General features: G+C 40.9%; 1 protein-coding gene across 2 annotated transcripts in view; it reads left to right on the top strand.

Annotated features, from left to right (window-relative positions):
- Positions 1 to 581: 581 nt before the first annotated feature.
- fam222aa (family with sequence similarity 222 member Aa) overlaps positions 582 to 8,198 on the top strand; it is a 68,780-nt gene continuing 61,163 nt past the window's right edge. For both annotated transcript variants that reach the window (XM_084727973.1, XM_084727972.1), the window contains exon 1: positions 582 to 1,479. The gene's annotated coding sequence lies outside the window, so the exon portion shown is untranslated. The remainder of the gene's footprint in view (positions 1,480 to 8,198) is intronic.

Genomic DNA, 8,198 nt, shown 5'->3' with positions numbered 1-8,198 from the left:
TGATTTCAAGGTTTATTATCTGCATGGAATATTTGTCCTATAGGAGTTTCAAACCAATTAAGTTAAATAGCATTTTACAGTCACCAATTCATAAACAGTAGATTGATTTCGCATGCTAATCACAGTTAATTGTATTCTGGTTGCATAATAACACTTTATGTGTCCCTGCAGAGCAGCCACAGAGCAGCAATCCTGCAGCCTGAAGTAAGTATTTCTTGCTCAAGGGCACGTCTGCAGAGCATCAGCCTGCAGGTTTGAGTCTAAGTCTGCTCATTAATGGACGCTGCATTTAACCTTTAACTGGCTGCTGATAAGAGAAAAAAGAGTGATTAAAGATCTCAATCTGCATTCTGCCACTGCGATTTATATCAGACGATTTTTTTTTCTTATTCCGCGAATAAACAACGTGGTTTCAGACGCTTGGACGCCGAGCATCTCTATGGTAACAGTCCTCAATTACCGATGATTGGCCAACCCGTGGGAATGTTTCTATTCCCTGAGTACAGTGATTGGTCGGTGGGCGGTCTGTGCAGCCTGACAGTCTGCACCGTTCCGGGTTATTGTCAGTCTCGGCAGCTCAGCGCAAGGGCAGGACCGCATCCCGGAGCTGCCTGAAGCAGCTAGCTCTTTATTCACACCCAAGCATTTCTGATTTGGTTCACACACCAAAGAGAGCAGCTCGGAGCGTTGCTATCGAGGTTCCTCCACAGCCTCAGCTGGAAATCTGAGTCTGAATCGGGAGGCAAGACATCTGAGAGAGGCTGCCGACACCGCGGAGAAAGTGACGGACGGAGCAGAGCCTGACCACCGGGATTTTACATCGCAGCAGTTTAGGATATTTCAGGCAGCTGCTTTGGCCCAGCCTTGATTTCTTTCAGGGTACCTTCACACAATTTTGCCTAGAAAATACTACAAACATTTGCATGATATATTTCACCTGAGGTCGTCTATAGAGAGCAGGCGGACCACTTTAAACCCATGCGTAACAGCGGTGGATTTTGGAATACTGCGTAGCAGTTCAACCATCCAGTCTTTCGAATCACTCTTGTGTTATTTGGAGGTATCTACAGGCGAGAGGAAGAGCAACCAGGACCTTTTACTGTGTTCCGGAGGCTAAACGTTGAAAACCCGAGGCGCACTTGGTGCGCAATCCTTCCGAGGACGCTCCTGAAATTGCCGACCTGCGCTTTTGCCCTCGACAAAAATTGGCAGCCGAGTCGAGAAAAAAGGCAAAGCTTATTAACTTTGCATGCCAGAGGCTATAGTGTGGAATCTAATTCGCAGGGTTACCGGTATATTTGCATACCATCGGAAGAGGAGGATAAACTTAATCAACATTTGACATCGACAAAGCGGCTGCTGGATTTCGGAGAACAGAATGAATCCTTTTTAATTTGGACCCCAGAAGTATGAGGCAGATTGCTCAGTGAATGCTACAATCTGCATGGGGTTCTAGTCTGCACTACGGAGCAATTTATGGTAAATATATTTTAAATATCTTTTTCTTCTCCAAGTCTTTCGCATTCAGAGAGGTTTGGGTCATTCTTTATAACCATTAACGTAGTTTCTGTCAGAGGCTCGCTGAAGCCTTTTGGGATGGTAAATAGAGGAACAGCAGAAAATAACGAATGTTTGTAAATGCTCTGTTTTTTTCCCAGGATGCTGCTCACATAACGATGTCTCAGATTTAAAGCCTTTGTTTCCATGCGTGACCCACAATAAAGGAAGTGTTGTAAAAATCGACTTGTTAGAGAGCCGCTCCCGAATGGCTTTAGGAACTGCTTTGATGTGTAATATTGGTCTTTTCAAGTATGGGTAGCAATTAAGTGTATTGTCGAGGGTATTGCACCGCAGGCACCACAGGCAGGAGTATGTGGCACTAGAGGAGTTGCGGCTCAGAGCAAAAGGTGCGAATTTTTCATCTGTACGCCCCCGTGCGTCACTGTGTGCGGGGAGGGCGACTATAGTGTCTGGTGCAATTAGTGATTTTTCACCCCAGAGTGTTAATGATATACAATCTCTTTTTATAGTGTGTCTCTGCATTGTGACAGGCTTTTATCAAGGCGCTCATAAAATTCATGGAGATGTGTGCGTAAAACTTTTCACTTTGTGGATGATGCTCTGTGCTGCATTGAGGTCTGGTGGTAATTTGTCATTGTCTTGTGAATTCTTCAGCAAATTTGTCCTGCGCAACCCAGGCTTTGCATGTAAATACAGAAGTCTGATTATCTTGAACGCGGCTGAAGTTTTATTTGAATGTGAATGTCGGCTGATAAAGTTTAGGCTGTGAACTTTGAGCCCATTGGGTTGCTGAGGTTGCTCTGCAATATTTAACTCCATCGCTCACACTGCACACAAATGAGGCTGCACATTATGCTGACTGTGCAGTGAAAAAGCTGCACACGGTATGTTTTATCATTAGACTACAAGCATCCTCAAAATTTATCTTCCTCACTGGCTCCAGTCATTCTCTCTCCAGCAGCCCTGCAGACAGGCAGCTCGCTGAATGTAATATGGGCCCCTACAGCAGGGCAGGCGCCCCCACAGTCAGGGCACCTGCCATAGAGCCTTCCTGGCTGTATTGAATAAAACATCCAGTGATGTATGAGGCAGGGGCTGCACCCGAGGGGGCAGAACTGCCTCATTTACTTCCTCCACTCTGCGCCTGTGACCTGCTGAGCAAATTGTGCTCATATTAGCTCTGCGGCTGCTCCTCACCTAAACAAATAGTCTTCCCAGCATAATGCTTGCCTTAACTCAACATGATGGTTGGACAAGGCAGGGGAGAACGAAATGGCAGAAAAGCTTTAATATCTGGGTCACTGAATTACCTTTTGGAGTTTGTAGCTCTTGTTTTGCCTCTTTATTTTCTGGCTTGCTGTTAGATCTTTTTTTTCTCTCTCTCTCTCTGTAACATTGGACCTTCAAGTGTCCTGCTGCAAGACTTTATTCACATTTCATCCTCCTCTTACTTGCACCATGTTTCCTGCCGCTCTCAACTGTCTAAAAATTACTAAAACCTAAAATTGCTAACAAAAATCTGATCTACTATGCACATTTATGCTGGCAACAGTTGGAAGGTGGAGAACATGAAAGAAGCCTGGAGTTTTTATCGATTTGCAACTCAAATTACGAATCAGTTTGGTTTATTCATAGTTAAACATCATAACGGTATTTAGTGGAATCGACTAATCTGTTCTCATGAACTTAACATGAATATAAAGGATTAATTATTCTCAAGTTAATTCAACTTAGATTGTTTTTATTTTGAGACCACTTAAGAATTTATAAACATGAGTTGATCTGACTTGAATCTTCTGACCTGAAAAGATGAGTTGAATAAATGCACAGCTGTGAGTTCACGCAATTTAACAAAATACATTTCTCCAGAAAGGCAGAGGGGAACTTGTGTTTTTAAGTTGGCAAAAGCCCATAAATAAATCATCACTGAAAATGCTGATCACACCAGCAATTTAATCTATTCTGTTGTACTTTACGCTGCAATGATGAGAACCTAAATTACTTAAATTAAATCTGATCAACTGTATTGATTTATGCTGAGAACAGTTGGAAAGTGGGGGACATATTTTGGCATCTAACTAAAAGAGGCCAGGCATTTAAAAAAAAAAAATCAATTTGCAACTCAAATTGCACATTAATTTGGATGATTAACTGTAAAACATCATACAGGAATTTAGTGGAATCTGGTAATGTTTTTTTCACAGTAGATATGTTTTATTTATTTATTTATGTTGATTCACCTTAAAATTGCCCATCTTTATTTTCAGACCACTTCAGAACTTATAAACCTGAGTTGATCTGATTTGAATTCTTCTGGCTTGAGATGATGAGTTGAATAAATGTGCAGCTGAGAGTTCACTCAACTCATCAAATGAAAATTCAAAAGAAAATTAGATAACTTTGAACTAATAATTTAACCTGAGTTCAGTCAAATCACATTTTTAGAGCAGCAGGGAAACTTCTGTTTTTGAGTTCAACCTATATAAAATGATTTCCAGTGAAAGGCAAAAGTCCACAAATAGTCATCGCTTTGTAGGTTTAAAACTTGTGTTGCACACCAGCGATTTATTCTATTCTACTTTACTTTCTGATTAAATTATGAAAGCTTAAATTACTGAAGTAAAATCTTTCTGCTGTATTCATTTATGCTGGGAAGAGTTGGAAGAAGGTAGAGAACATATTTTGGCACCTAACTAAAAGAAGCCTGGCGTTTTTTATCAATTTGCAACTCAAATTGCATATCAGTTTGGTTGATTGATAGCGTTTGGGTTCCTTACTGTATTCTTTGCTTATTAAAGTGCCTGCCTGAAGTGAATAAGTGAGCTGCACTCATGAATATCGTTAAAGTCGCTGAAGTTTAATTTCCTGCACTGTGTATTAATCTTTTTTAATCCCTGCATGGTTTGATTGTCTCAACACCTACCCAGAGGCAGCAAAACTCATTTTGGCACTTAAGATGACTAAAATAGTAGATACAGATGTGTGTGTATGTGTGTGAGAGAGAGTGTGTGCGTGTGTGTTACTAAAGATCTACCCAGCCCTGAAGTGTTTAAGCTAAGCATGTCCATTCTTGTGTGGACTTTAATGCAAGTGTTTCTTTTTTATTCACACAAATCTAATAACACATTTAAAACAGATTTTCTTTCCACAAACTCCATTTATAGAAAATTGTTTTGTAGATGTAAATAACGATGAAACACATTTTCTTCTCCTGCCAGAGAAAAGAAAAGACAACCATTCTCTGATTAGCCGAGATCCTAGAAAAGAAAGAAGCCTCTTTGCTCGGAAATATCGTCGGACTCTTAAACGAACATGAACGTTTTCTCTCAAAGCCATGTCAACAGCAGCTCATTAGGTACCCGATCAAAGTGTTTCGTTCCAAGAAAAAAGTCTGCAGCAGTCCTTGTTTTAACACTTTTCATGTGCAGGCAAACAAAAGAGATGTGCCCTTTCTTGTACTTAACAGTATTACATGATTTAATATAAACTCTGTTGTCCCTGGCAGCCAGACTTGTCTTGCACATCAGTACTCAGGATGTGGAGACAGAGCGTGAAAAAAGGCAACATAAAACAAAAGCACTTCACACAAATGATTGCGGAGAAACAAACACACCCTTCAGCCAGTCAGTGTGAATAAATAGAGGTGAGAGCGATGTTCAGTTTCCAGCACAGATGATGCTGTTGATGGGGTTTGACATTAAATGTACAGGCAGGATTTAGCAGTGATGGTTCTGTTAGTGTTTTTTTTTTTTTTTTTTGCAGGTAGGAAGTTCTTTATGCTTGTTACATAGTTAGCTGCTACAATTCATCAAACTACACACTGTATCGCTGGATGATTGACCCTCGGTCTTATTAGCTGTGTTGGCAAAGTCAAACGAGCAGCTCTCATTTTCTCCCTCCGGTCTCTTGATGTTTCCACAATGTCGGGGTCAAATAATCAAACGCAGACTTGTTTAAATGGTTCAGGGTCACTACTGGCAGAGGACTGGTTCTCAGTGATACAGCTTTCCCATGTTATTGACCTTGTCCCAGTGAGCTTTTTTTTTTTTTTTTTTTTTTGGCATTGAAAAGAAGTGGTCGGTGAAAAGATGTTCAGAATATGTTAATATATTTTTTTCACTGACTATTTGAAGACATGGATGGAACGTTCACTTTTAGACCATGTTTTACCAGGATTTGCAGTCGTGACATTTTTCATGCTCTACAATGTGCAAATAATAATGTGCATATTGTCACTTTGGTGCCAGAAAATACAGGACTCAAACCCCAGTCTCCTGGTTGATAAGACTCCTGTATTTAACACATTTATTTTCCTGCTCATGTAAACTTCTTTGTCACTTTTTACATCACATCACCTGACTTCCTAAAGCTTTTCTGGCTGAAAATCTTCTGGAGTAGTTGAAGCTGTAACCAACATGTCTAAGTACTTGGACATGGGCTACAGCAGTGAGCACAGTTTCTTATTTTATATTAAAAATTCTCAAATTATAACGTCCTGGAAGCTTCTTATTAGCAGCACACAGCCTATTTAGTTTGGGCTAGGCATCAAGAACTGACTCCAAATAGGGTTCAATCCCAAAATGATGATTCCAAAAGAGTAAATAAGACTTTCAAGTTAAACAGTGCACTGCAAATGCTTACCATATATTGACCTGGTAAGACTATAGACATGCAAGTTGACTGCGTGCATGTCTTCCCGTCTTGTGAGTCAAGCATTATTCTCAGATAACCTACTCAGCCGCCGCTGAGTTGCTTGACGAGCAGGTGAAAAGCACAAATCGTGTTTGTCTTCACCTCAATTTAGCAAATGCTATGCTACAAATGGCTTTAAGGGCTGGATACTCCTCTATTGATGCAGTAAAGTAGCCCAATTAAATCCCCAAATATTCAAGAAACCAGAAAAGAGACCACTGTTGTTGCAGGAGAATGCAGGAGGACACTCGGAGAATCTGAATCGAGAATCATGAAAATCTGAATGAAACCCAATCCTATGTATCCTTCTGTGTTTATGACATTTTATATGAAACATTAATTGTGTTGAAATTCAGCAACCAGTCAAATATAACTTTTGAGAAATGCCTTCGCACTGATCAGTATTCTCTCTCTTTAAACCTTCAAATGACCAAATTATTAAAATGATTTTTAAAAAATGTGTTTTGTGACACATTGTTGTTAAAACTGCATTTAAGCAAGCTGAAAGGAGGTTCAGAAATCAGTGCCGAAATCCCAGTTGGTGCTCGCTGGGTCATATTATTTCATGGATACCCGTTTAATCATGTGATGCCCACACGAGTCCACTTTTACAGTGTAATATATAAAACTCATGTCACACAAATAATCTTAAAATCTTAAGTAACTTGACTGAATTGTTCAGACATCATTACACCGGAGCTTAAGCGTCTCAGTTCTGTCATGTTTTTGTTTGAAGTGGAGTAGCTCCACAAAAATAGACTACAAGCATCATGTGATTACATACATGCTCCCCTGCAGCGTTCCTGATGAGCGCTACGTGTTAGCGAGACGCTGTGTGGTTCTCTGCTCGTTGCTCCACAGATGATTTCCTGTTACTCGGGCTGCAGTGAAAGGTTTACCTGTCTGGCCGCCGCTCAGCTCATGTGACCTGACTTGCCGCGGCGGTAGACGTTGGCAGCTCTTCATCAGGGTTATCTGCAGCCACTTAGCGCATGACGGACAGCGATGATCCTCCGACCTCCTCCCTCCCGTCCCCTCTCACCTCCTGTCAGACTGAATGGAAGTCACGTCTCGCCAGGCCCCGGGGTTAATGTATAGCCTTTTAATTTGGAAAGGTTAGGGCGGTAAGTCCGTTTTTTGTTTGAAAATGCTCTCAGGCATGAGAAATATAGTCAGCAGGAACTGTGCAGTTTATATGTGGTTAATGAGTACACTAGAACACTCACTCACTTAGAAATAAAGGTGCTAACTAGAACTATAAACCTTTTTTGCTCCTAGTAGAACCTTTTATAAAGTTTCCACTTGGAGCCTTTTCAGAAGTTCTACCTAGAACCATCTGTGAAAGGTTTCACCTAGAATCACCTATGTGAGGTGTTACAGAGAACCATTCTATGGTGTAACGGTTCCACCCAGAGCCCTCTGTGGGGGTTCTATCCAGAACCTGTCAACCTTTCTGGGTGCAAACAAGAACCCAACCAGGTTTCTCAGGGTTTTCCCAAAATCCTCTCTCATTTCTAAGGGTTTTATCTGACCACATTTGGCGGTTCTACAGAGAACCTTTTTATATTCCAAGGTCTATATCTAGAACCCACTCAGAGGGTTCTCTCAAGAACATCTGTCATTTTTTAAGGGTGTTATCAAGAGCACGCTCAGGGGGTTTTCCCGAGATCTTCTGTAATTTCTAAGAATGTTATCTAGAATACACTCACTTGGTCCTACACAGAACCTTTTTATATTCCAAGGGTTTTATCTAGAACCCTCTCAGGGGATTCTCCCAAGAACATTTTTCATTTTGAAGGGTTTTATGTAGAACACACTAAGGGAGTTCTCCCAACATCCTCTGTCATTTCTAATAGTTTTATCTAGAACCCATCAAGGAGGTACTGCCAAGAACTTTTTATTTTCCAAGGGTTCACTCACAGGGTTCTACCCACAACCCTTTTATATTAATGTACCCTTGATGAAAGAGTTCTTCTAGGATTTCA

The sequence above is a fragment of the Lutjanus erythropterus genome, chromosome 10, assembly GCF_056507025.1.
Source record: "Lutjanus erythropterus isolate fLutEry1 chromosome 10, fLutEry1.hap2, whole genome shotgun sequence".
NCBI classification, from domain to species: Eukaryota; Metazoa; Chordata; class Actinopteri; order Lutjaniformes; family Lutjanidae; genus Lutjanus; species Lutjanus erythropterus.
This window is presented reverse-complemented; position numbering and strand designations above follow the sequence as displayed.